We start from the raw sequence: 27,672 nt of genomic DNA, 5'->3' as shown, positions 1-27,672 counted from the left end.
TATCAATTTTTATTTTTATTTTATTTCACAAGGTTTATCTATCACTTAATTGTGGTAAAACTTTCAAGCGGTTTACAAAAAAAGTGTGTGCACACCATTGGCACAGCATTCTTAACAGTTAATGGTTTCCTGAGAGTTCTTCGGAAGAACAACCAACTTGAATGTACTGTTTAGTTGTGACATTAACCAAAGGACTGCATGGGTGTCACAATGTTGTTCAGATATGGATTCTTGGCTGCCACTACAATTCTTCCACTTCAAATCTACACAATGTGTTGTGGAAGTTGTTGGCATTTGACTGTCTCAAGAGACAATGGAGTGCACCTCTAGGGTGTAAAACACTGGAGGATCACACTGCCTGCTGAAGCTGCAAAGACCAGTAAATCGTAACTGCTGCCCCCATGTTGTTTTTGCTGTGCAAGCAGCATCAAAGTGTATCTTTTAGAATGTAAGTCTGGGGGCAGGGACCATCCTATTTTTAAACTTTGTAATCTGCTCTGGGAATTTTTTGTTCAGCTGAGCAGTGGGGTAAAAATGCTAGGCAAGCCCAAACATCCATGTTAATATCCATTAAATACTTTTCTTATTCTTACAATCCATACACAAGCCATTAGTGATTTTATACCAGATTAATATATTACTAAAATCTCATAAATATTGTGCACACACCTTTAAATATAGATAGACCAATGAAACTAGTCAGATAGATGGAATGAGTCACCTACTTAATAGAAAGTCAACAATTTGGAGAAATAAAAATTATTACTAAAAACAAAGTTAAGAATTTAATTGCACACAGCTTCTGTCTTTCCTATTTTAATTTTCTTTAAACATTTTTAAATGGTCTATTAATTCTGGTTGGACAAGAGTCAAAACTAACTCCCCGCTGTTAGAAAGAAGTGTGCAATGAAAATGCATGACTAATCAGTGTGATGAAACACAAACCAAGACTTTATTTTTGCCATTTCACTCTGCAGGAAAAGTCAGTTTATGTGGCTTAAGGAATTATTACTCTCTAGATGCCAGCAATTGTAATATGTTTGCTGGTACAGAGACATGGAGCATAAAGAGAGACTACAATCTTTATACGCTACAGCTTTCTTTTGAGTTACACTCTATTGCCAAATATGGTGAATACTTCTCCTTAGTTGTCACTCACAGATGAATATCCAGTTCAGGCAAAGCTTCTGAATTTCAGCTCTAGCCATTTGTTGCTGAAAAGGTTGCTGATATTATACTTGCTGGTATGGGTGCCCGTGAAGTCAATGATTTTTGACCTAACAGAATGTAGGGACCAGTAACTTAAAAGGAACACATGTTACAGCAGGGTAACATTCCATTCCGCACTCCACAACAACACAGAATTAAAAACTGAGCATTGTATCTGCATAGCCTATTTTTAAATACTTGCTTTCATTAGATTTCACTTTCTAGGTTGCAATCCAGAAACTTCTCTAGGTATGAATACATTGCACACATGCATTTTGATTTCTCACTTAATCCTTCCCCAAGTAGCTTCTTTTGCTTCATTAGAAACATTTGAAACTGTTCCCCTACTCCAAGTTGGAGTTGTGTGGGGGAGAGAAGGTCCGTGACATGGGCTGTGTCTGTATGCTACTCTCAGTGCCAGGGCATGGCTTGGAAGGCTACTCCCCACCTCCCCTTCTTTTCTGGCACCCACCTGGCCCACCCTGGGTTGCAGAGCAGGTCTTGATACATATCACTGCAGGACTCAATAGGGATTATTTGCTTCTCCACACATTGGTTTCTGTGGGCAGGGTTTTCTTTCTTTCTTTTTTGTCTGCTCTGTACTGCACCTTATGAGTGCAGGGTGGTGAGTGTGGCTAATTTGGTCACATTTGGCAGGTGGTTGTGAGTGATGGAAGGATTGTCGGATGAGCAGGTGGGCACCATTAGACACCTTTGGATCTGAGGGGCAGATCAGGAGGCCAGCCCCTCTTGGCTGTGCAACCTGTGGGGCTGGATATGGAACATATTTGGGGTGCCCAATCTCGTCCGCCATGAGTTGTGTAGCCCTGATGGTGGGGAGAAGACGACTCAGGTAAAGGGTAATGAAAAATGGATGCAAGTGCCCTGAGCAGGGTGGCTTGCCCTCATTTAGTTCAGGTATTGCTGCTCACATACAGTGTTTACCCTCTACTGAAACCTATATTGAATAAAATGTGGCCCTAGTTCAACACCCCATACTTGTGTTAGGTTTTTTGGTTTCTGGCAGTTCTCATTTGGTCCCCGCACTCAAAGAATCCCTAGATCAGAAGTGAGGAACCTTTTTCATCTTGAGGGCTACATGGCAGTGGAAGAGGGGGCCAAAGGCCAAAGCGGTTGGAGTAGAGATTTTATACTTGATCTTTATAGATAGGCTAGTTTCTACACTCACATCCCTCCCTGCCCTTCACCCAAGCAAGCAAGAAGTATTATCAGGGTTCAGGGACACATCCTAGCCAGGTAAAAGCAGTGCAGAGCTAAGGAGGTGTAGCCTGGGGAATCCTGAAAGGCAGATAAAGATGCATATAGGGTTGTGTTTGGCCCCTGGCCTGAGGTTCCTCACCCTTGCTCCAGAGTGAGGGCAGGAAGAACTGCCCTTACTCTGACTAGCTTCATGAAAATAACAATGCTATGTGTTGATGTAGCATCATCATGAAGCTCATCGTTGAGGACCATTCATCCTGCTCCCAGGTCAGGGGATGTTGGAGCAATGGAAGTTGTTAGATTCAGTGTTATGCTATGCCACCAGTAGGGATGGGGAAGAAATTCAATTCAGGTCTTATCTGAAGCTGAATTTACCACATCCGCACTTTCCAAAATGATATGCAAAGCAGAAGCTATATAGCCTTCGAAATTTGCAATTATCCAAATTTTGCAAACCAGTGTTTACAAAAACATATTTATATTAGTGAAAACAATATACAATAATATCTGGGGGAATTACTTGCAAAAAATATTTACATTAGTCAAAAGTGCATATGAAATGCATTTATTGTGAGAAATTTACACTAAAATGCTGATGAATTTCATGAGGATTTTTAAAAATCACAAATTGCTGCAAAAGGTGCAAAATTGAATTTACATGGAAAAATAAAAAAATTGGGGAAACTGAAATTGGCAGAACCTACTATCGCTTGTCACCAAGGATAAGTTCCTTACTGGTATCAACCTTCCGCGACTGAGCAAAGTGCAGTCCCAACTTCACATTTTGGAAAGATGGTGGCAAAGCTGGAGGGTGTATGTGCACATTTTGGCTCAGCCTGAGAAGTAACTGTGAATGCAGAAAAATAGATTCTGAGCTAAACAAGAAAGGCTAGTGCGGGAGCTCTACTTACTGCTGCTCTGGAGACAGCAGCTGCTCTCATTTTGGAATGTTGCCCTGCTGACCTATTTAAGAGTTACAAGGCAGCAGTTGGCAGCTTCCCTAATGGGAACTGGCAAAGGGGTGGAGCTAATGAAACTTCAGTCCAAGTTAAAGGGTTTTAAGAGGCTTCCTTTCGCAGGCGGAGAGATGAGGCGGAGTAGAGCCTGCACGGCTAGGCAGGAGATGGGCATCCATCCCTACTGCTATTATGGGTGCCTCCTTCACAGCCAAAACCAGAGCCTGAAACTGTAGTTGGAGCTTACTAAAGGCCAGAAATATAATCTCCCTGCTTCATTTTCTTTGCAACTGCTTACTGGTATTGGCTGCTTGCTTGTGTTCCTAAAGAAATCTTGAGTTCTTTGTTCCTTTTAAAAATCAAATTAAAAACAGGGATTCCTCTGCAGAGCATCTCTCCAGTCCTACCTTGCATCCCAATATGGGATTAGCTCTTAATTAGAGGGGACTTCAAAGAATCTATGCCTTGGTCCTCCAGGTTGACTATGATGGCAGAATATTTTGTAGCCCTCAAATAAAAAGATAAGCCGATTGTTATGGACAAAAGTCAAAAGAAGCCCTACCATTACCACCAAGAAGAATCAGCACTATGTGATAGTCAAATTATTATCAGCACAGAAACAAATCATATGTCAGAGTCTTGACAAAGCCATGATAAGAAAAGCACTGGCATGTATTTAAAAAGTGAGTCAGAATAATCCATTTGAGCAGCGGTACTCCTACAACTTCCCATTTGTGTTTTATTTTTGTTATCTTCTGAAAAAAGCCATACAGAGGAACAGTCACTTGGACTAAACTTTGCCGTAAGAATTGTGCTGCAGCATTGTATTCTGAGCTTTACACTAAAATCTTTGACATTTGTATTCTGTGCCTGACTTTGTAAGTACACTGCTTTCAACTCAGTTCCAATATGAAATATACGGATAACATGCTGTCCCTCACTTCACCTTTCTATTTCAGGTAACTGCTGGTTTCTGGCATGTTCAAAATGAACATCTAGTCTAGTACAAAGACACTCCAGTTTCATTTGGAACCTGTAAGCATGGATGTATTATGAATAAATATTTACTTATAAAGTGTTCTGATACCGGTGACTCATACTTCATCTTCAGTTAAGCTTTTATATGCTCTCTTTTAACTAAATTATAAAATATAAATATATAGCATTTAATTTGTCATATCACCGATGATTTAGCATAGACAGTGAATAAAAACTGGCCTAATCCCATTACTAGTATTTATATTTTACTTTTCTAATCTCTTCTCCAAAGAAACTGAGAAGATGAACTCTTGCCTGTCATACAGCATGAACATCATGATGGCGTTTTGCAAAGACGCATTTCAGATTTAAATCTCAGGGGTTGGATAAACTTCCTGTGGCTTCTTTCTGATGGCAATACAGGATCACATCCCACAGGGTCCACCTTTCGCAGCTGGGACCGTAGTTCTCTTTTGCTTTGGTTTGTTTGTTTTTAGTAGGTATCTAGAATATAAATATGACTGCTAGTCTGGAAAAAGCATTTGCAAAGGTTTCGAAATTGTTTCAGGGAAACCTGCAACAAAGGAACCTATGAAAACGTCTACAAAGAACAAAGATACATACTGTAATCAAAAGGTGGCCAGGAGTATAACTAATTCAGTTACGCAAATGAGCCAATCTTTGGCAAGTCTGTCGGCTGTTTATTTTAGTAGAGGAATGTTTACAGGATTTAACATCCTGGTAAATAAGAATGCATGGTAGTTCTCAGGGTGTGCCACAGTTAAGAGGCAATAGTTTCAAGGACACCAAGTAATGTAAATTATGTCCATTATCCTGAAATTTCTATTGCCTCTCATAAAAGCCTTAAACAATCCTTGTGGAGTCAGTCAAGGAAGAAGGAAACCAAAGGGTTCTCAAGCTGTCAGCTTACCACTTGCAAGAAGACTTGTATTGTCTAACTCAATTTCTGTTCTACCCCTTTTCAAGAGTTCAGGGCATTATATTGGCTACTTTCCAGTCCTTGGGTATAGTGGCTGATCCAAGGGACAAGCTACATATTTTTGTTAGAAGATAAGTAATTTAATCCTGTGAATGCCATCTTTACCCAGCAATTCGTTGTTTTTTATTTTGGTTGTTGTTGTTGTTAATATTAATATACTACCCTATACCTGCGGGTCTCAGGGCAGTTCACAGAATAAAATCAAAATATAAAACCACAAAATACATAATCAAAATAAAAACAACCCAGTAACCCCCTCCCCCCAAATAAACACATTTTAAAAGGGCATAGCATGTCAATCAACCAAAGGTCTGGTTAAAAAGGAACATTTTTGCCTGGCACCTAAAGGTATATAATGGAGGCACCAGGCAAACTTCCCTGGGGAGAGCATTCCACAGATGGGAAGCCACTGCAGAGAAGGCCCGTTCTCGGGTTGCCACCCTCCAGACCTCTCAAGGAGGGGGCACACGAAGAAGGGCCTCAGAAGATGGTCTCAGGGGCCGGGTAGGTTCATATGGAAAGAGGCAATCCTTGAGGTATTGAGGTCCTGAGCCACTTAAGGCTTTATAGGTCAAAACCAGCACTTTGAATTGGGCACGGAAACTAATTGATAGCCAGCGCAGTCGGACCAGAATCAGTAATATGCTCAAACCATCTTGCTCCAGTGAGCAACCTGGCCACTGAATTTTGCTCTAGGTGAAGTTTCCAAGCCATCTTCAGAGGCAGCCCTATGTATAAACGCCCTGCAGTAATCACATTGAAGTTTCCACGGGACTGAAAAGCATTTCCCCAGCAACATCCTCTGGGAACAACCATCCAAGCAGGACTGGAACCACCGCAATGCAGTGCCACCCACCCCTAGTTTGGACAGTCGCTCCAGAAGGATACCATGGCTGATGGTGTTGAAAGCTGCTGAGAGGTCAAGAAGAATTAACAGGGACAGGTTTTCTCTTCTCTCTCTCTCAACAGAGGTCATCATACAGGGCGACGGGAGCAGTTTCTGTGCCAAAACCGAGCCTAAACACCAATTGAAATGGATCCAGAAAATCAGTTTCTTCCAAAAGCACCTGGATCTGGTCTGCAAACTCTTGCTGCAGAACCTTACTCTGGAAAGGGAGATTAGCAACTGGCCAGTTGTTAGTTAGGTTTTCTGAATCCGGGGAAGGTTTCTTAAGTAATGGCTTTACCACTGTCTCCTTCAAACAGGCAAGGACCACCCCCTCTCGTAAAGAGGCATCGCTCACCTCCCTGGCCCAGCTAGCTGTTCCCTCTCTGCTGGTTTTTATCAGCCAAGAGAAGCAAGGGTCTAGAACGCAAGTGATCACCCTGACCAATCCAAGCACCTTGTCTACATCCTCAAGCCTGGTACATCAACTCTTGCCACTATTATCTGTCTTAGTTCTTCAGACTCGCCTCCTGCAAAGGTTGGCAGTGGTGAGACTGATCCCTTGTTGTGTGAATTTGGCATATGGGTAGTACAATAAGATAGTATGTATTTAAATACATATATACCCCCCCCTCTCTCTTAAGAAATTTGAGCTGACAAAGATGTGGGGAGGGGTATTTTGATATGTGACTTACAATAATTTCTCATTATTTTTTTTACTATAAGAATTTCAGCTGAGCAAGAGAATTTAAACATCTAATATACAGGCACACTTCAGAGTTATTTACACTACACTGTGTAGTCCAGTCGTGGCCAAACTTGGCCCTCCAGCTGTTTTTGGACTACAATTCCCATCATCCCTAGCTAACAGGACCAGGTCAGGGATGATGGGAACTGTAGTCCCAAAACAGATGGAGGGCCAAGCTTGGCCACCACTGGTATAGTCTAATAAGCCCGGAACCCTTTGCTGCAGGGCAGAAGAGGAAAAACCCGGCTCCAACCCTAGCCAACTCCACTCCTGTGGTTAGAAGAGGGGTGCTGGTGGCAGGTAGCTTCCTTCCCCTGGAAGCAGCCAGGTTACTTGCAGCTGCACCCACATCCTTGTAAGGAGCAATATCTGTGAAATGCAATAACAAAGCAAAGCACAATAAAGTGAGGTATGCCTGTATTGGGTAGCATACTCACAGGCCCGTAGCTCATAGCATACTGATCCTGTTAATAAAAGTTGGGTCCTTTTCTGAACTTAAGGCATTGCACTTTGCAGGATGCAATACGATCTGATGAAAAGCCTTGAGAACACACAGCCTATCTGGGAAATGGTTAGCTGAAGACCTATCTTTATGACAAGCTTGTGCATTCCTTTAGTACTCGCCCACATTTTAGAGAGCCTTATGGGAGATGTTTGTTACCACCACCTGTTACCAGAGTGCTTCCTTTACACATGAGTGGTATGTAGATGGAATTATTTGTAGGAATGTGCTATGCACATATTAGTCTGCCCATGCCATAGAGAATTTTTGCACCCAGGATCTCTTTCCACTGTTATATCGCTATAGTATAATGTTTTCTGTCAGTGAAAGAAAGAAAGAAAGAAAAGCAATCATTTCTCATTACTGTATCAAGGTTATTCATATCCAGACCATCCAGAAGAGATTACCTATGAGGCAAATGTATATTCTTCTTCATTTAGAATTGTACTTCCTGCAGAATTCTGCTGCACATACATTAACTTTTTTAAAAAGTTAAACCTCCTTTGTATTTTGCAAGATAATTAACAATTAAACATTGTGCAAAATGTATGGGAAGTACAACATTTAAAAATCTCTTGGCAGGTATTTGTTCCACTAGCTGGCCTAGCCTGTAATTTCTCTACATTGTTCATTTCCCATAGATGAATATTTGATGCCCAATCAAATTTCTTTGCATTTTTGGGGGGATGGGGAGGGAATCACTATTAGTAAAGATAGCTGTGCAGATGAAAGAAACTTGAAGGATAAATCTTTTATAAACAACTAGGAAGTCCACTTGGTGAGGGAAAATGTGCCTGTCTCTCAGTTTATTTAAAGAATCAATTTAATCCGAGATAGAAAACTTAAAAATAGGGTCTATCAGCCTTCTAAACATATCACATAGGATGCACTCAATAAAATATTGCAGAGTACAGAAGTTTAATAATAGGGCAAAAGGCTGAATCATGAAATAATATCCCCTTGTTTTAAAACTCGTGTTATTGTCTGTTAATCATTAGCATGTGTTATTAGCATGGGCATATTAGTTAGCATATTATGTGTTAATATGCCTATGTTTCATTCTTCAAAGCAGAATAGCCTCTACAGCTCTTTTTCATATATATTCTTTGAGACTTTTTGTTTCTCTTCCCTATTTTGGAAGGAAGAAAAGACCTTGATCATATGATCAAGTGTGCATTATAGATTTAATGAAGGACATTTCTGGACATGTGTAGGTCAGGCTAGGATTTGGTGGATACTGATAAGGTGACCACAATCTAGCCTGAACTATAGGAGAATGCAATGAGATAGGACCAGGTAACAGAAACTGTGAGGTGAGGCACAGATTAAAAGACAAGGGAAGTAAATGTAAATACACATGCATGCAAGTTACATTGTATAAGACAACACTGGTCACACTTAAACTGAGTAATAATGTGACAAAGAAATATGTGGCTAGAAAAGAAATTTTTTTCAACAGAAGTAATGACTGAATAACACTAAAGTGCACTGGAGCATATGCAGAGTGAGTTTCACAGTTACTAGTAACTGCAGAGTCTTCCTTCCCCAAACACTAAAAGAAACAGCGAGCAGAAACAGCATTGTCACAGCAGACTTTTCAGTAAAGGGTTAGATTGCCAGGGTTTGGCAGCTTGCTTTACATGAGAAGCTTATGCAACATCACAGACCGAGAAGAGGAACTAAATTAAACATCAAATTTGCAGATATTTGGATGCCTTTCATAATGCGTACTGGCAAATATGCCCCAGCATTAATCTTACCTTCCAAGCATGCGCCCACAGATCTGTGAACGCAGATGCTCTGAAAAATAAGCATAAAGTGTGTGTTCGTTTTTCCTCCTCGAATTTGTATCCACTTGATGAAATGGATTGGCAGTAGGCCAGCAGGATTCAGGACAAACAAAAGAAAGTACTTCTTCACATAACACATAATTAATTTATGGAAGTTACAGCCACAAACTTGTAATAGTGGCCACTGCCTTACATGGCTTTAAAAGGGTATTAAACAAATTTGTGGAGGATTCATGGAGCAACCGTGAGGGAAGGGCTACTACTTCATGCCCTGCTTATGGGATTCCAAGAAACATCTGTCTGGGCACTGTAAGAAAGGGAATGCTGGACTAGATGGAAACTTGGTCTGATCTACTACTGTTGGTCTCATTTGTGAAAGGTTGCATGCCTCATTGCAAATCCTTAATGCCTGCTATTTAAAAAAAAAAAAACTAAACTAAATATATCTGAAAACAAATTCATATGAAGCACTGCTTTTAGCAATGTGATCAAATGAACATACATATCATGATAACTGATTGAATCACTTTGCACAAGTCTGATATACGCTAGAGAATAAGGAAGGTAGATGAAGAACATTTGGAAAAGCAATGCATCTTCTGTAATACTTTCTGTAATACAAAATTGCATGATACTGGACCAGCAGTCTTTTTCAAATGTTGACTTCATTAACAATTTTTCAAAAAATATTTCAGAAGTTGAAACTGGTTCAGAATTTCTCTCTCTCAACTATTTGCTTAGTTCTTGTTTTTAAGTAGCATATGCCCCTGTGCAGAAACAGCAGAATTAATTTATATTTAGAACAAGTTTCTCAGTGCAGACGAGTCAATTAAACTACAGGTGCAAGCCTTTGGAAATTTTGGTTTCAGTTAAAACATACTGATTTAAATGTATTTATATGCATTCCTAACTTTGCATAGGATCAGGCTGCAAAAGTTGCAGCGTTTTAAGAATGCAGGAGTTAAACTTCACAGAGGCTCTGCTTAACTGGACTAATAATCTGCTGCTGCTTGAGCATAACAGCCAAGCACTGGTTTTGAAAATGGGAAGTTTGGCTCCCAGCCCAGCACTGTCTTTATTCTATTATAAATTAAGTGTGCATGTACCACAGTTCATTGGAACTGATTATTTCAGTCTTTGGGTGCATATTTCTGGCTCCTTTAACATCTGAACATCTGGTTCAAAGCATTTGTAAACAGAAATACATTGGTTGATACTATCCTTATGCTAATTGAGAAATCTTGATTGGCTATAGACATAAGTTCTCAGTAAGTCAGGTTGTTGTCAACAACAACAACAACAGTAGTGTGGAAGGTTCACTGAAGTTTTGCAACCAAAAATGCTGGAACACACCTATAAGAGGTCTGTTTGGAAAGGTTCAGAGACTGGCAGACTGAAAGCATCCCATTAATTTCCATAGTTATATTTCCGAATACTTACTTACTTAATTTACCACGCCCTGCACTTCAATCAAGCTATTGTCTTTAGGGCTTGAATACAGTTGGGAACATAACTGAAGTTGAATCCAGACAAGAAGGTGGAATCCTTTTGGCAAATAGAGTGTAGGGGGGAATAAGTTAGCTATAACAGACTAGTTCAGAATTTCTGGTTATGCAGCTTTGAACTTCTCCTACACCCAGTTTGTTCAAATTAATATTTATTTATTTATTTATTTATTTATTTATTTATTTTAAAATAATGATGGCATTTGATTATGCCACACCCAAACAAAGGGGGAAACTACACACAGATAAAAAACATTCTGAAAATGCTTTTTTTTAAAAGCGTTTTTAAAAATACATTGAATTTTTCATAAGGCTCACCATCGGCATCTAGTGTCACAGTGTATATTGCACTTAAAACACACTTAAAACATTTTATTTGCAGCTATACAGCTGAATCCAAAGTGTTTTGACACTTATGATAAATAAGTGTCAAAACAATTTAGATACAAAGCAAGATATAAAACCATAACCTCGAAAGCTGTTGGAAGTACAACAAAAACAAAACTCACCACCTTCAAAATCAAAATACAGATTTTAAAGTCTGGGCCTCTCAGTTTTTAAAGGTTATTTAAAAGGCCTGCATGAGCAGCAAGGCCTTCATCACCTGCCACTGGGAAAATCACTAGGGTGGTGCCAGGTAAACCTCATTAGGAAGGCTGTTCTAGGTGAGAGAGAATCTTATATGTACATTGTGTTCAAAGGCTGCATTAGATCCTTCTACTGGTTAAATATAAATATATAAAAGTTCTACACTGCATACATTATGTAAAACATGGTAAGTAGTACTATCATGATCATATTACAAGCTTCTCTCTCCATTGTTTACACCACCGGCACTATTTCAACCAGTTTCCCAAATCACAGGTCATATTCTTTAATTTCTCCATTTGCCTTACTAAACATGTTCTCATAATTTTTCTTCACTAAGCATGCCTTCCCACTCAGTCTTGCGTGCCTTCCTTCCTTCTCTTACATTTGCAGGTTGCCTCTCACAAGTCAGACCACTAGATTCTCTCTCCTGCATTTACTATATCTAAAGAACTCCTCTTGCATTATGTATGTGTAGACCAACCATTCACCTACTGCACTGAAATGTAAACGAATTTCTAGCTTGTGGACCACCTGAAGTATGGTTGTTTCCACTCACATTTTATGCTCTTAAAGTGGGCAGAGATCCTTAAAGTATTCTCTATCTATTTTTAGTTGACACCTATTATTCCATTCATCTGTGTTTATAAATCCCAAGCCATTTCCATCTCTCGCAGTTAAACAGCAACATTAAGGTAGCGTCAAAGAAAGCAATGCAAATGCATTTCAATTAACTCGCTAAAAGAAAAAAGGCTCCATATCTTGGCTGTAAGTTCTTTTGCCTGATAGATGCCAAATACTGATCAGGACACTTCCTTAGTGAGTAAACACCTTTATATATGAAGAGATGTTCTCTAAAATATGATGGTCCAGATCATTTAGGGGATTAGGGCTGCACTGAAAATTCATAGAACTGCTAATACAAAGCAAGCCCTGTATGTTCTCAACAGTTCTTATCAGTAAGTGGGTGGAGCGTTCTACAGAAGCAATATCTTCTGAAGACTCCTCTGTAGCAGCCCCCACTCAGACGTCATTACAGGAGTCTGTTGTTGGGAATACAAAAACATGAAGGATGGTGGCCAGACCTCATTGTTTACATAAATGATAAGAACTATTGGGCAGAGCTGCCACCTGTTATTCCAGGAGCAAAGCCAACACTAGTGGTACCTTTAATCTCTAGTATACTGCTCACTTTTTGTTAATAAAATGGAAGTCCACCAGTAGTCCACCACATAGCCTCTCACACTATCCCAATGGCAATGGCACACTAGTTAGCGGAGCCATTCTGCATTCCTTTCAATATGTTTTCTTTCAGCACAACGTTAACTGAATATTTTCACTCACTTCGGTTTCACAAAGCACTCACTCTTTCCTTAGCTCTCCCAAGACAACTTGCTTCAAAATGTCATATTTTGCCTAACAAACACTCGTTCAAATCTATCATGTGTACTGGAATAGATGTGAATGTTTCTCTGAGTCCTAGGGCTGGCTCACACAGTATTAAGAAATGAGGTGCAACTGGCTCATACGTCTTTCCTGGCTGCTTCTGATATTAAGGTAGGACTTGCACATCTCAGCAATGGTGCAGTCTATGAATCTCAGAAGATGCCTATACCTCTAGGTTCTTATGCAAAAACAAAAGAAAAAACAAAAAAACACCCCATGTGAACAAGTTTTTATTTCCCCCCTACACAAGTTGTTTGACTCATTCTCATTTTCCACAGAGAGCACATTCAAAGAATCTCCACACAACAGGACAGCCAATTAACAGAGTCCCTTCTTCTCAGATCACAAAACGTTTAAGAATTGCTTGCATATGCTACAGTTACCTTTTGACAAAAGACTGCATATATTCTTCCTCACTTGTACTCTACTGCAATGCCATTGTGGGACAGCAAGGGTGCCTTGGTTTTGATGTGCAGCTAAAATCAGTGAGAAAGCACCTTATCACTTCTGAAACTTTACTTTAGGCTTTTTTGATGCACTTTCGCACACATCCATTTTTATTTGAAATAGCCTTCCCACAGGCAAGGCCCTCTCCATCTCCCTAGTTGCAGCAATACCCTCCACTTTATACTTTGATAAATCAACACAAAAGGAAAACGAAAATAAACAACAGAACATGAAAACCTACTTTTTCTCCCCAGAGTGAGGCAATGCCTGAATATAAAGAGAGACCAGATTTTTTATATCACACAGGTATGCATCAGTAGAAAGCACTCTCATAATCAGATTGGTTAATTTTGACATTGCATTAAACAAAATATGAATCAGGATTGTGTTTTCTGTCAGTTGTGGCTCAAGGAATTCTGAAATGTGTTAATGCAACTCTGTTTAAGAATGCAGTCCTAAACATATTACAGGCTTACACCATTCCCCAATGAACTCAGAGGAACTTACTCCCACCAGCCCAGCCAGCCTATCCAAAGGTGAGAGAAGATGAGAGTTGTAATGTCACAAAATCTGAAGTCACAAGTTCCTCCCCTGCTTTTTTAAACTTCCTCTTGTATTTATCTAAATGTGAGTTTAAACCCCTGGTCAATAATAAATGTTATTGACCGGCTATGTTAGTTCAAACCATCTCTTTTCCATATAAGGATGCACTCCACTCCTTACATACAACCAGACACCTCACCACTTTTGGGCTTTGGTCTTCCATACTGGAACATTATATTAATGAGAATATGTGCTACTAATTTTCTTTCACTTCCAGAATTTGTTCTGTTTTCCCTGATTAATTTTTTTTTAGAAAAGGATATCGCTGAGGTTTGCAGGGGAGATTCAAGGGCCCCCTTAAGCTCAATGCCCCTTTAGTGAAGTATTTTCAAGATCTCATGGAACCTTCGGAAATTAAATCCTATTGTATATGATATTATGTTACCTTGGGTTGTGCAAATGAACATGCCTCTCAAGATCACAAATGGAAAAAAGGTGGTGTACTTTGCTTCCTTGAAACCTTATAAGCAGAGGTTAGATGCCCAATTGTCATGTATGATCTAGTTGAGATTCCTACACTGCAGGGGGTTGGACTAGATGACCCTTGGGGTCCCTTTCAACTCTACAATGCTGTGATTCAAATATCTATTTTGGCCCCAAGCGAGAATTTGGTTTCTGGGAACTGGTTTTCTCCCCTAATTTTGTCTTTAAACTGAAACAATTCATGAATTATAAGAGCCATGACCTTTTTCTAAAAATATGGCTTGAAAGTACATTTATGTGCAATATACAGAGCCTAACTTTTGGATAGACAGGTTCTCAAATGAAATGAATTGTAGCTCTTCAAAGAAAAGATAGGCATTGCATATAAATGTTACTAATGAGTACAATGAAAAAAAACCTGTTTTCAATCTGCATATTTCAGAAACAATGGAAATTAATATCAAAGCAATTTTAGCTAACTAAACTGAACCAAAATATACAGGGGGGGGGGAAAAGTATTTTGGTACAAGTGACATTTATGTTCACCAATATTTTTAAATATGAATACACGGGAAACAAAGTACAACTGAACAATAAGATTTAAATTGCATTCACTCTTTTTGTTTTGCTTACTTTTTCCAATGTTCCAAGATTTCTAAGGCATGGAAAATAAAAATACAAACAAACATGAACTACTGCTCAAAGATAATCTTCAAGCACATTTTCTCACATTACTCCATCAGGGACAATGTAAATGCTACAGTTTGGATCCAAAGAGCCATGATCAGAAGTAAGCTTGTGGAACTAGGCTTCCTTTGCCCTCACTCTTAACCCTGCAACCCTCCTTGTAGGGATGCTAGAGAATTCTGTCGGAAATGGGAAAGGGAGTGAAAATTGCCACAATTCACACATTTATCAGATGTTAGGAATGGAAATCACGCAAATGAATAAGAGCAGTATTTCACTATTGCTCTTCTGGTCTGCAAACATTGCACAGTTACACTGTTCTTGATGTTTCCTTTCTGTTGAAATTACATGCTAATAATTACCTACATTATTTTCAGCCACAGCAGATAGCAAGACTAACAATGTAGGCTTTAGTAAAAGATGAAATGTAGCAGAATAGAAACAGCAATAATTGTGACAAACTTACAGTGGCAGACCTACATTTTAGGGGTCTTGAAGCTTGAACCCTTGGGGGCCATTTGCAACCAGCAACAGGGTCTGTCTAAGCACTGTTATCTTCTTCAATGGGGTTGTTCCACAACAGATCACCACAATATATTGAAATAGACATGTTACACTGGAATATTTGTCTTAATATTATCAACTATATAGTGGTACCTTGGGTTAAGTACTTAATTCATTCTGGAGGTCCGTTCTTAACCTGAAACTGTTCTTAACCTGAAGCACCACTTTAGCTAATGGGGCCTCCCACTGCCGCCACACCGCCGGAGCACAATTTCTGTTCTCATCCTGAAGCAAAGTTCTTAACCCGAGGTACTATTTCTGGGTTAGCGGAGTCTGTAACCTGAAGCGTCTGTAACCTGAAGCATATGTAACCCATGGTACCACTGTATATTCACTGCTTTTCAAATGAACCACAGCCTTAACTCTCTCTTTCTCTTTTGGCTCTCATTTATGACACTTGTTTTAGCTAAGCAAAGGCCCTGTCTTTAATATGGTGCTCTCAGTTTGCGCCTCTCATAGGCAAATGGATTAAATGAAGGCATTGTGTTTTAGATTGATTTCTTTTTGAAATGCATACGCCTCCAAACATGGATTTAAAAAGCCACCAGGGCAGCTTACAAAGCATAAAAATCAATAAGTCAAATCAATAAAGTGCAATACATTAAAAAACAGAAGTTGTATTGTTATGGTGATAAAATCCCCTATTGACCATTTACTCCCCCATACCCAAAAAACAGGAAAGGCCAGGCCGCCTGGAGCACCAAAGCTTTTCATTGGTGTGCTGGTATGAAGTGGGTTTCACTGATTTCCTAAAGACTACAGTCTTACTGAGTTGGAGGGGGCTTGTACATTATTTGGCTCATACCCCTGCTCAAATGCAGGGAAATTCAGAGCTAGAACATACTCAACAGGTGGCTGTCCTGCCTCTGCATGAAGCCCTCCAGCAAGGAAGAGATAAGGTTCAGGGAATTGCTTCAATTGCCAAACTGCTCATGTTGTTACGAGTTTAGGGGATCAGCCTGAAGAGCATCTTTGGATTCCTTCCAGGCCTCTGGGGTAGCAAAGATCAAGTCTTTCTCCTATGCAGCAGCCGTTTAGGTATTTGAAGGGTGCTCTCCTGCCTGGTTCCATCTGCTCTTCTTCAGGGTAAACTTATCTTGCTTTTTCTGTCTTTCCTCATAGGGCCTTTTTTCCACACGTCAGATAGTCTTTGTTGCCCTCCTCAGAAACTGTTGCAGATTGTCCACATTTTTCTTAGGATGCAGTGCCCCAAAGCAGATATAGTAATCCATGTGACTCCACAGCCACACTTTTACAAATATCTTCCATTTTCCCTCTCATTTGAATAGTTTGCAATTGTGCCATTACTAACTCTTTCTTTAGGAACTGCTACTCATCTTGGGCTCCATTTTATCTAGCATTTCTCCGAGTTGATTAATTCAAGCTTTGCTGAATGCAAGGCACATTTTTGACACAATCATTTCCAGCTTTCTATAAGGTTAAGAATTCTACCATTATATGGTAATTTCTCCTTTAAATGTGTACTGTTTTTACCTCGCTGACCTACTCCTTCCTGTTGCTTAGTGTGAAATATGAAAATTATTACAAAATATATTGGCTCAAATAGAAAATATTAACTTGACCATATTTTTGAAAGATATTATTTAAAGTCTGGAAAATTGAGTTCCAATAATTCAGTATATCAGAGAAAAACTTGGCTTTAAGGAAACAGATATGTTGTTATGAAACATAAATAAAATGGAGAATACCTGAAGAATATGTAACTAGTACTTGATCCTATATTGATAAATTAAAGTTTGTAGTAAATTTGATTATGAAGTAATTTTTTGAATGAAACACACATGTGGTCAAGAACCATAAAAGGTGTATGCAGATCAAACAAGCAAATTATTGAATTGATTGTCTCTGACCTTCCTGAACACGCTGAGGTCTGCTGCTGAGTAAATCAAATTTATACTACACTCCCTGAAAAACTGATCCAATCAAATCTAAAACTCAGTTATTCCATTATTGTCCAAGTAGAATATCAAAGTTATTAACAGCAACAGACTACTTGCTATAATATCATTGGCTCAAATGCTCAATAGAAGTAAGTTTTATTGTGCTATTAAGAAAAAGTAAACAAGATGACAGGCTGCTGGTGTACAAAGTGCAGTTGGCTTTCATTTATGCCATGATTATGGCAAATATACCACAGACATTTAGAAAAGTTTTCAGTAAAAACTTGAATAGCCAAAAGTGTGAAGCAGTTTTTAAAGTTTTGTCTGGAGACAATCCTAATTTGGTAATTAATTTAGTATCTTGTATAGGACAGTATCAGTGCTTGAAAGCCAAGTCATTTAGCTGATGATGTTGTCAAATATGCCTGTTTCTAGTACTCCAGGGATTTTCATTTCCTCTGTGTTAGTGGGAGAAGGCAGCTCTGCACATCTGATATTTGAGATTAATTTTTAAAAAATGGGGCATTGCTAAAATACTCCAAATAAACAGAGTTATATATTCACAAAGGCTCCTTCTGGCCAACAAAAATAATTTTAGAATGTCATTCCTGTGTACTTTGAAATTATAATAAGTAAATCTATGTCTTCCCTGTTCAATGAATTCTGGATTGCCCTAGATAGCATATGAGATATCATTCAGAAGACTTAGATAATCACTCTTCCATAGATAAAAACAGTTTACTTGATTCATCTTAGATTTATTTACATAACCTCAAAAGCTATCAGTAGCAGTTTCCCACATACTGGTTCAGAGGAAGAGAAACAGGTAACATAGTCAGATGATAATAATGATATATTAAATTTATAAATCACCCATACAGCCAAGCTCTCTGGGCAGACTGCATAAACAATAAAAAAGACATATTTATAATGCAGAGTTGGTCTGCCAACAGGCCTGGTGCCTTAAGCCAGCTCCCCGTAGAGCAGCCATGGCCAAACTTGGCCCTCCAGATATTTTGGTAGTACAATCCCCATCATCCCTGACAACTGGTCCTGTTAGCTAGGGATGATGGGAGTTGTAGTCCCAAAACAGGAGGGCCAGGTTTGGCCATGCCTGCTGTAGAGCATGTCCTTGTCGATCCTGCTATCTTCCACTATATGCACAAGATGAAGCCAGCATAGATGTCACTGAGACAGAAGTGCAAACATGCAGGGAATGTGGGCTTGGAAGAGCACATCTTTGTTTGAGACTGTCCTGCCATGTGATGCCCAAAATCTTCCTGAGGTTTCGCTCCTGGTGGGTGCAATTTGCCATGACTCACTTTCATAAAGCTTAACACTCAAGCCTCGTAGACCTTGATCTTGGTCATTAGCATCACATTCTCCCATATTCCTACTGCAATTGCCTTACAAATACTCTTGTCCAGCTCAGTGTCAATGGAAAGGTTGCTGGTTATGGTGGAGCCCAGGTAGACAAAATTGTCTACCACCTCAAGCAGGTGGCCACCAGTCCAATGTTGTGGATTCTTGGTGACATCCTGACCCAAGATGTTAGGTCTTTGTGAGGCTGATGGTGAAGTCAAACTCCATGCAGACTTGGGCAAAACAGTCGTTGAATCTCTGTAGAGCTTCCTTGAAGTGCATTGTCAAGACTGTGTCATCTGCTTACTCCATGCAGTGCACTTAAAGAAAATGTTATGAAAATGATGTATAGATGGTATTTAACACCAGCTAAACTTGCTAAAATGTACAAGATAAGAACCAATAAGTGCTGGAAAAGTAAAGAAAGGGAAGGGATCTTCTACCACATGTGGTGGACTTGTAAAGAGGTAAAGGCTTCCTGGGAAATGGTATATAATGAGTTAAAGAAAATATTTAAAAATACTTTTGTTAAAAAACCAGAACCCTTTTTATTGGGTATAGTGGGTGAAGAGATGCCAAGGGAAGATAAAAGAATGTTTATGTATGCAACAACTGCGGCAAGAAATCTCTTGGCCCAAAAATTGAAATAACAGGAAGTACCAATGAAGGGAGAGTGGCAGATGAAGATGATGGACTTTGCAGAACTGGGGAAGCTGACAGGAAAAATCCAAAACCAGCATGATCAAGTATTACAAAAGGACTGGAGTAAATTTATATGATATCTGAAAGATTATTGTAAGCAATTAACATCACTAACAGGGTTGTCTGAAGATTTGTAATGAGAAGTTTTTTACCTTTCTATATTTCTTTAAATCTTGAGCTATTTTGTAATGAGTGTAATTAGAATTGGAAAACGTACAAAATGCAATGATATAAAGGTTAATTTTGAAAGCCATGAGGTGGGAGGGAAGCAAGTCGATAGGCTCTAAAGAGCCAGGGAGGTTAAGTGGATAATAAGGATATGAATATATATTATTAAATGGAAAATAAATTTATATATATGTGTGTGTGTTATGTCATCTGCAAACATCTCTGAAGTACCTGCCACACTTTTGTCTTGGTGTGGAGACATGCCGAGAATATGAAATTAATCCAGAGATATTAAATATTTGAATACAATATCTTCCTTTGATCATGCAAGATGATAGAAATAAATGACTGCGTTCATGTTCAATTGCCATGGCTGCTGTATCTCTATTGTAGATTCTTTATCAAAGCACTATGAAGTTTTTGTACTTTCAAGTGAAGATTGCTATAACACAGTATGGTAAAGATAGGAACATAGGAAACTACCTGAGTCAAACCACTGGTTCAGCTAGCTCTGGCAGCAGATCTACAGGATTTTAGGCAGATGTCATTCAGCTTCCCTGGAGATGCCAAGGATTGAATCTGGGACCTAATGAATGTAAACTGTGTGTTCTATCCTCTGATCTACAGGTCCCTTAACCTTTTCTGAAGCTTCTAATGGGAAAAAATGGGGAGGGGAGGGAGTGGGAAAGGCAGCATGCAACCCTCAGACCACTCATAAAAAGGTAAAGGTACCCCTGACCGTTAGGTCCAGTCGTGACCAACTCTGGGGTTGCGGCGCTCATCTCGCTTTACTGGCTGAGGGAGCTGGTGTACATCTTCTGGGTCATGTGGCCAGCAGGACTAAGCTGCTTCTGGCGAACCAGAGCAGCGCACGGAAACGCCGTTTACCTTCCTGCCAGAGCGGTACCTATTTATCTACTTGCACTTCGACGTGCTTTTGAACTGCTAGGTTGGCAGGAGCAGGGACCGAGCAACGGGGGCTCACTCCACTGCGGGGTTTCGAACCGCCGACCTTCTGATTGGCAAGTCCTAGGCTCTCTGGTTTAACCCACAGCGCCACCCGCGTCCCCAGATCACTCAAATACTTCTAAATACATTTTAAATATGTGTTTATGGGGGAAGCGGGTGGTAAGGATTTTCTATTAAAAATCTGTCTGGAAATGGAACGGGATAGACTTGATCCTATCCATTCTGAAAGCTGGGAGGGAGCCAACTTTAATTCAAATAGTCCATCCCTGCTTACAAGTATAGCAATAATGTTTGGCTGATATGCCTTACACTCCTTCTGAAAGATATGTCAGTGTCTGGACAACAGAATAAACCATAGATCCTTGCTTCCATGAAAAGCAGTGTGCTAGGGCATGTTGTCAAACTGCTCTTGCTACACTGTTCCCCTAGTGGGAGGAATAAGCCAGAAGCCTTGACTCACCATGACAGCCAAACAAGTGCTTATAGGCTGTTTCCAAACAAACCCCTATATGAAGCCAATGTGTGTTGGCTTCCCAACTTCAGGTACTGGTTTGGGGGTCATGGTTCCTGGTTTGTTGCTCCCGCTTGCTTTAAGAGAGGAGCAGAGCAGGAGCGATTTTGCAGCACACTGCTTGCTCATGGAAAACAATGGTTCATGGCTCACTGAGTTATCTAAACACAGCCTATGCTGTGGTTGTTCTAATGGATTCATCAGTTAGCACTATCATTCTACAAGGTCTATGAAAACTGAAACTCAGAGATAGATCAAAATATTAGCCTGTGCTGTTTAGTCATTTATTCCCACACAGAATAAATAAACAGGGAAGGGCAGTGGATGAAATTAAGTTACATTAATACATTGGTAGGGATCTTTCCACAGACTTATACATACATGCTTCCTCTTTATGAAACTGAAGGATCAGATTTGGGCTAAATTACTTTTTTTAAATGCAGTTCTATTAGTTTACTGAGTTGCACATTTCAGTGTATGGAATCCAGATAGTACCAATACACATCTAACCAGGTACAAAAATGTGATTTAATTGGCTTTTCTATCGGCTTATTCTTACAAATTGTTGGAAGAAGCTCTTTGAATTTGTAACTAGTTCTACAGCCTCACAAGGGAGCCCGTGTATCATGTAACAGACAATATTTTCATTCTGTTTTGATTGGGAGTGAATGTGTGAAAAGCAGACTTGGAGGATGCCTGGGCTCCTGTCTTTGCAAACTTAACTACAAGAACATCAGGCCATCACAATACTAAAGCTAAGCAGGCCTGTGTCTGGTCAGTGCCTGGATGGGTAACCACCTGGGAACCATATGTAGACTGCCTTGGATTCCATGATGGAAGAAAGGCAGGATATTACTATAAAGAAAATAAACACATATTACTAATGGTGCACCATCATTCCTTGAATTCAAGGCCAGGTATCTCTACTAAATGCTTCCATATTGCTCAGTAAGACAAAAATCAAGTATAATTCCATAAACTTGGCTCTGAACCCAATTATCCTCTAGGAAGCCGTATACAGACATTCTGATAACTTTCCTCTCTGTATTTAACCACTTATAATGTTCATCAGTTAAGGATTAACATAGTTTAGTTAATCTGTGCAACATGTTTCTAATTAAACTTTTCCCATAGCCCAAACTGTAGCATATTTGTGAGAATTAAATTTAGAAAAAGATAAAGTGATATATGCACAGATCAAAAGGCATGTTAAATTATAAAAGCACCTGATTCCTTGTTCCCTCAGGGTTCATAATACTTCAGCGGAGCAGTAAAAATTCAACACTTTTTCCCTAATTCCACATGCTAAACTCAAAGTGCTCAAACACTGCAATGGCACTGTTTCGAAATATCGCTGGTTTTGCCCCTAATATTAGGGATTGGAATCCCTCATATTGAGTTTCTCTTGTTTATCCTAAACCAATCAGCTAAATGATGCCTTCCATGGCATCAGAACGGCTGATCCAATGATAGCCTGAGCAGACATAACACCTCAGATCTGCTTCAAGTCAACTGATGTCAAAGCAGTGACAGCAAATTTAGGGCCAGGAAGACTGAGAATGCAAGAAGCTGACAGATCCACCATGATACCAAAGCAGGTAGGCAATTAAGGTGGAGAGGACACTGCAAGAAGGAAGGTGGAAGAAAGGAATATAAATATGTTGTACTGATGGTGCCTTTACTATATAACACTCAGTTTCTCATTGTTCTGAGACTGGCCCTTGCAAGTATTTAGGAATGTGCAGGATTGTATCCAATCCATAATGGTTTTATATTTATTTATTTATTTCAAATACCTCATCCTATACTTTCAACATCATTGTGATGCAAGTGCAATTAAATCTGTTTCAAGTGGGAAGATTTGATATTCAAGCACCAGTCTAGATCAAGTTTAAAGGCTCTGTGCTTTAACAAATAACTGGATTAAGGATCGGGATGCTGGAGGAATCCATTGAAAAGGGACTATAAAGCAGGTTTCCTTCTATCCAGCCAATGAATCCCCATCACGGCACAAACGCTTGCCTTCGTTTTGTACAAAAGTTTTTAAAAACCCACAGGTGCACATTATACATAAACAGACATGTAAATTGCTTTGTAACGTATGTCAATTACATATTTATTGTTGTATAATTACCACTCTTTCAATATAAGATTCATTGTTTTTATTTTTCCGGAATTATTGTTTGTTGACTTTGGGAAAGTTTTTGTTTTGTTTTGCTTTGTTTTGAACTCAGAAGTAATTCAGTGGGGTTTACTCCCATAAAAGTGAGGTTAGGATTCCAATTTTAATCCACTTTCTATTGTTAGTTTTAAGAACCAATGGAATACATTGTTCCTTACTGTTCTTTTCACATGGAAATCAGCTTGAGCATTTTGTTTCAAACACACTAACAGGGCAAGTTTCTGAATACAATTTACATTTACAAAATAAAATGTTGCTATTTCAAAAATAACTTGTATGTAGTTCAGTTGCAGTAATAATTCATATAATCCAGGACACAAAGAGCAAAATATTGAAAGGTACCAAACTGTTCCTTCCTGTCCCTGAAGTGAGGGGAAAGAGACAGGATGACAAGTTTATACTAAATTGCAAGATAGACTGAAATCTTATCCCCACTTACTTAGGAGCAATGGGACTTGGTAGACATGCATAGAATTGCCGCTGGCTTTGTGGTGGACCATTAGCCGCTTCACTAATTCATTATATTTGGAAAGGAAGGTAAATATCTGTTGATATGAATGGACACTGCACATGAAGAGATACATAAGAATACATATATATTCACAACAGTGGAAGACAAAATGGAAAGCAGATTTGGGCAAAATAAAGCAATTGCAATGGAATAGGAATGCCAGAATGGATTGAGGCATGTCCGTATTTCCCTACTGAAGAAGCCCTGTGAATATCATAAATACAGGTCCAACCTTGCAATTCCAACAATAAACGTTTGAGTTGTGATCAACTACAGTATTAAAGTAAGGTTGAATTTGAATGTTAAAAGCAATGCAAATTGTACTGCTGCAAATACCCCAAAGGCACAGTAAACAACTTTTAGATTAGATGGCAGCTGTATGGAACTCCTACACAAGCAAAATCAATTTTAGGCCAATTTAGATTTTATGTAGCCTTACATGAAGTGATCTGTGGAAGCTTTGCAACAACTTCAGTTGAATCCTTGAGGCTGATACATGGATTAAACAATCAACTGTTTCCAAGCTGCAGCAAATATTGCTCTTTCTTCTGTCTACTATATGTCTATATGTCTTCGATGTATTAGAGAAGCTGTTTCTAATTCTTCAAGGCTGGCTTGAGCCAAAATAGGAGATACTCCCCACATCCATTGCATGTAGAGAAGTGAGATGGACAGACAGCTGAATTTCTTCAACACTGGGAACAGGACAGTGTACTCCGCTACACATAAAGACAGGAGCATAGTTTAGTGGGTGCAAGACAGATCCTCATTGAACATTGCACAGATCGCTCTGTACTCCCAAACCTCACTTCCTTCTTGCTAACATTTACTACCTTAGGATGCTGCCTCATTTCTCCAATGGTAGGGATGGTCCTGTTGTGTTTACTGTGTAACACTGCTCACCTCATAATGATTCACTCAGAATAGCCTCATTGAAATTAATGGAACTAACTTAGTAATGTTGATTAACTTAAGTGTGTCCAAATCTGAATAAAACTTAGTTGAATGTCACTCTTGGTGTCAAACAGAAAATGTTTTATGTAAACCATTTAGAAGGAATTTACAATTAAGCAGTATACAAATTCTGCTAAATAAATAAACAAAAAACTTAACTTCCTGACCTCTGATAGAATTGTTTGACAGCAAGTTTGTATGGTTTCCTTAACATCTTATTGACATATTGAGTGAATCATTTTTAAAATGTTTACCAGAATCACTCAAACAAATCTTAAAAGTATGAAATATAGCAGGCTTCCAGTTCCTGCAGATTCTTGGTGTTTGTATCATAGAGGTTTCATTGTCAAGCATTTATACTCTCCTGGCTTACCCAAATGACAGCTTTTGCCAAGTCTGATATGTTTCAGTTGTTATATTTGGCACTGTGACATATACAGTTTGCCTGATAAGTGTATGTATTTGCTTACAAAATGTCCCCTATAATTTAGTCACCTGCAAATCCTGCTTGAAAATATATTCCTTGACACACTATACATTATTACTGAAAACAAGGGTAGAATTTGCCAATCTTTGGATCTCTATCTTGGCTTCACTGAACAAACATCACACTTTGAACTAAAAAGTTAATAGGGATAATATACCCTAGTACACTACGATACTGTCAGCTACATACTGAAGTTTACAGTAATTTCAAAGCAGTGTATACAAAATAACACCTTAATAATTGGGTTTATTCAAATGCGTGTTCTGTTTGGTCAGAGGGTCATTTGGCTCCATCCACCCAAAGCTCTGCAGAGGGTGACCTCTTATGCATAACCAAAAAAGAATAAATGCAACACAGGCTAAAAGAGGACATAACATTTGCATGTGCTGATTTATATATAGAGATGCACACATAGAAACAATTGCTATATAATACATAGAAATGCAATACACCTCACCACTAGGAATAATGATCCACCGACTTATATACCTGCACAGTCTGCTGCTCAGATGGCAACAGTTGATGGGCAATTTCAAGGCTCCTACTCTCCCTTCTTATGGTTATTTTTATTTAAACTGGAGTTGTACTGGATAGGCATTCAAATAGAAAACTATTCTGTGTGAACTAGAACACAAAGCCCCTAGCTGCCTGGGCAGCCCCTCTTGTCAATGACAAACAAGTGGGAACTCCATATTCAGAGAAATGTACTCCTTATCTATGAGGGGGGAAGAAAGTAGAACATTAACATTATCATCCTAGTCTGCTGGAGACAGAACTCTGGACTAGATGTAGACCAGTCATTTGGCCAAGATAGTTTGGGCTCTAGAATCTGGAAGGCCTTGGGCATGGCACCCTAGGTTGGGTGGCTCCTAGCCAGGAAGAGGTGGGGCATGCAAAATGAGAATTATTTGGCTATATCTGACAATTTTGTGTACTCTGAAAAAGTGGAGATGGTAGCAGTGTAATGGTGGTGGGTTCTGAAAAATGTTCAGCAGCTTTCCCATCTACTGCAGTCCCTTCTGAGCCAAGATAGCACACCAGGTACAAGGCAGAAGTAGAGTCTGTTCCCCAAATATCAACCATTACCGTAATTTCCCGTTAAAAATTACCAACTTGACCCAACATCCAATGCATATGCATACTGATATATATAAGAGCATTTTGCAATTCATACCAGTTTTAGGTATGCTGGCAAAGTTTTCCTAGCAGCAGCATATGTGGGGAGAGGAAAAGAGGGAGATTTTTCTTAAGCCACCACCTGCTACTTTGGCACACAGTCAGCCTGATGATCTGTGGGTGTTCTCCTGAGGAGTTGCCTCATGGATCAGCAGACCTGCCAATGCAATGAGTATCAGCATGTGAGGATGCGAGGGAGGGATATCTCCTCTCTCTTTCTCTCCCCTTGCATGGCACTGATATTTAGCTATGGAAGGCCTGAAGGAGAATGAGGGGGTGTCAAGGAGGAGAGCTTTTAGTGAGATTTTAAGTTACTCCCAAAGTTTTCAGAAATTACTGGCTTTATTTCTGAGTCAATCCAAAATGAGTTGCAGCAAGTGCAGTCACCTCTGGTTAGCTTGTACAGAAGCTTGTGTTTCTAACTCCTGATTGTTCACCATCAGTGGAAAGCAAACCAGGTAAAATTGGATAGAATTTGACATCAGGAAAATTGTTTGTATCAGTGGAGCTGCAATATTGGTGTCAAAAATCAAATTTGCTGAATTACTTGGTTCTCTGCAGCTACATCTTTTATGAATCAGTATTTAATAGTATTGTACAATACTTGCTTTTTTTGTATTTTAAAAAATTGCTAGTTCCAGGAACCTTTGCATTTACCAACTGTATGATGTTGATATGCTTAAGGATAGCAACCTGCTGATAAACACCCTCCCTAACATATATATTTCTATTAAAGCAAGGGAATGACTAGTACAACTTAACTCTAACTTTGCAAGCCAGTGTGGTATAGTGGTTAAGAGCGATAGACTCGTAATCTGGTGAACCGGGTTCGCGTCTCCGCTCCTCCACATGCAGCCGCTGGGTGACCTTGGGCTAGTCACACTTCTTTGAAGTCTCTCAGCCCCACTCACCTCACAGAGTGTTTGTTGTGGGGGAGGAAGGGAAAGGAGAATGTTAGCCGCTTTGAGACTCCTGAAGGGGAGTGATAAAGCAGGATATCAAATCCAAACTCTTCTTCTTATCTATCTATCTATCTATCTATCATCTATCTATCATCTATCTATCTATCATCTATCATCTATCTATCATCTATCTATCATCTGTATCATCTATCATCTATCTATCTATCTATCATCTATCATCTATCATCTTGCTGGTCCCCCCCCTTCCTCAGATCTTCCACCTTTAACCATAGC

The 27,672-nt window shown here is 39.3% G+C and overlaps 1 protein-coding gene across 5 annotated transcripts in view; it reads right to left on the bottom strand.

Annotated features, from left to right (window-relative positions):
* Nucleotides 1-27,672, bottom strand: part of CHRM3 (cholinergic receptor muscarinic 3) — a 242,153-nt gene that overhangs the window by 136,303 nt on the left and 78,178 nt on the right. The window contains exons 3-4 of one of the 5 annotated variants that reach the window (XM_083606050.1): nt 9,818-9,901; nt 3,794-3,894 (exon numbers count right to left, since the gene is read on the bottom strand). The exons of 3 other annotated variants lie outside the window; for them this stretch is intronic. The gene's annotated coding sequence lies outside the window, so the exon portion shown is untranslated. The remainder of the gene's footprint in view (nt 1-3,793; nt 3,895-9,817; nt 9,902-27,672) is intronic. One more of the 5 variants, XM_083606049.1, reaches the window with a different exon arrangement.

Source organism: Podarcis filfolensis (genome assembly GCF_964270895.1).
Source record: "Podarcis filfolensis genome assembly, chromosome: 3".
In the NCBI taxonomy this organism is placed as follows: Eukaryota; Metazoa; Chordata; class Lepidosauria; order Squamata; family Lacertidae; genus Podarcis; species Podarcis filfolensis.
Note: the sequence above shows the minus strand (reverse complement) of the source record. Positions and strands in the feature narration are given on the sequence as shown.